The sequence below is a fragment of the Protobothrops mucrosquamatus genome, unplaced genomic scaffold (assembly GCF_001527695.2).
Source record: "Protobothrops mucrosquamatus isolate PMUCROS unplaced genomic scaffold, P.Mucros_1.0 scaffold56, whole genome shotgun sequence".
In the NCBI taxonomy this organism is placed as follows: domain Eukaryota; kingdom Metazoa; phylum Chordata; class Lepidosauria; order Squamata; family Viperidae; genus Protobothrops; species Protobothrops mucrosquamatus.
Window position 1 is genome coordinate 1072017 of NW_015386436.1, and position 2289 is coordinate 1074305.

The window sequence follows — 2289 nt, forward strand, 5'->3', positions numbered from 1 at the left end:
CCCGTTTCCATTCGGTGCACCCACACACGTGTTAAGAAGCCTGAATTGGCCCAAGCCCCCCCCCCAGTGTGGATTTCGACCCTCCTCCCCGTCCCCCGACCAAATCGCCCTCAGCGCCCTTTTCCGCGACGGTGGCCACGCGTTCGCAGCCGGACAGCCTGAGAAACCGCGATTCGGGGGCTCCGTGCGCGACACGCGACTCCCTCCTGAGCTGGAAGGGCCGAGCTGAAGAACTGTTTTGTCTCGCTTTCAAGGGAAAGGAGAGCAAGAATCCTAGGGGATGGGGTATTTGAGCATGTACAGAGTGTCTTTTTAAAAGGCAGCCTAAATTGAGTGGGTATGTAACTACAAGAACAAGGCAAAAGAGGGTGCGTGTTTTGTTTTGTTTTGAGAAAAATAGCCAAAAATACAATGCGGTAGACAACTTTTATCCCATGAAAAAAAGAGTGTATAAAGTTGCCAGGTTTTTTTTTTTCTCATGAACTGGCACGAAATACTTTTCAACAAATCAGTGGATGTTGTTTTATTCCAGAGGAACTCCATATTTCAGGCAGTAAATGTGTTCCAGAAAGCCAAAAGTTAGAATAGGGCTGTAATTCCACAGAAGCTCGGGGGCTGAACCCGAAGGAGAAGTCTGGTTTTTCAGTTTTCCCAGAATGCTCAGTGGCAAGGACAAGACACATTTCACTACTCAGCAAAGAAAGAGCAGCTTATAGTTGCTTTTGTCTCGTCCGGATCCTCATTTCTTGTGCCCAGGACCAAGAACAACAAGCTGTGAAGTGTTTACTTTAATGCGCTCCCTGAGTCATCACGCATCAAAGTGCAACCAACAAAACCAGACTTGAAACAAAATGTTCTCCTGGGGGGGGGGGGTTCTGACCTGCTGGTGGTTGGGAGGGGACACTCTTAGATCCTGGGGCCCCAGGACTTGAGGGGTGGACGGGCAGGCTGCCTGTTTTCGAATTGGGGCTGGTGTTGAAGCTTGTTCCCCTCCAGGATGTGAGAGAGGGCAGAGCCAGTGGGAGTAAAAGTGGCTAGCTTGTGTTTTGGGGGATTGCAGCTTCAAGTGAGTNAGGCTCGCAGCGGCGGCCCGGCCTTTTCCCCTCCTCAGGGCCTTGGGACCCCCCCCCCGGTTGGGCCCGGCCGTCTGCCCTTTGGGATGCGCAAGAGTAGCAATGGGGCAAAAGGCCCGAGAGGAACCTGCTGGCCCGTTTCCATTCGGTGCACCCACACACGTGTTAAGAAGCCTGAATTGGCCCAAGCCCCCCCCCCCAGTGTGGATTTCGACCCTCCTCCCCGTCCCCCGACCAAATCGCCCTCAGCGCCCTTTTCCGCGACGGTGGCCACGCGTTCGCAGCCGGACAGCCTGAGAAACCGCGATTCGGGGGCTCCGTGCGCGACACGCGACTCTTGTGCGCGACACGCGACTCCCTCCTGAGCTGGAAGGGCCGAGCTGAAGAACTGTTTTGTCTCGCTTTCAAGGGAAAGGAGAGCAAGAATCCTAGGGGATGGGGTATTTGAGCATGTATAGAGTGTCTTTTTAGAAGGCAGCCTAAATTGAGTGGGTATGTAACTACAAGAACAAGGCAAAAGAGGGTGCGTGTTTTGTTTTGTTTTGAGAAAAATAGCCAAAAATACAATGCGGTAGACAACTTTTATCCCATGAAAAAAAGAGTGTATAAAGTTGCCAGGTTTTTTTTTTTTCTCATGAACTGGCACGAAATACTTTTCAACAAATCAGTGGATGTTGTTTTATTCCAGAGGAACTCCATATTTCAGGCAGTAAATGTGTTCCAGAAAGCCAAAAGTTAGATAGAATAGGGCTGTAATTCCACAGAAGCTCGGGGGCTGAACCCGAAGGAGAAGTCTGGTTTTTCAGTTTTCCCAGAATGCTCAGTGGCAAGGACAAGACACATTTCACTACTCAGCAAAGAAAGAGCAGCTTATAGTTGCTTTTGTCTCGTCCAGATCCTCATTTCTTGTGCCCAGGACCAAGAACAACAAGCTGTGAAGTGTTTACTTTAATGCGCTCCCTGAGTCATCACGCATCAAAGTGCAACCAACAAAACCAGACTTGAAACAAAATGTTCTTCTGACCTGCTGGTGGTTGGGAGGGGACACTCTTAGATCCTGGGGCCCCAGGACTTGAGGGGTGGACGGGCAGGCTGCCTGTTTTCGAATTGGGGCTGGTGTTGAAGCTTGTTCCCCTCCAGGATGTGAGAGAGGGCAGAGCCAGTGGGAGTAAAAGTGGCTAGCTTGTGTTTTGGGGGATTGCAGCTTCAAGTGAGT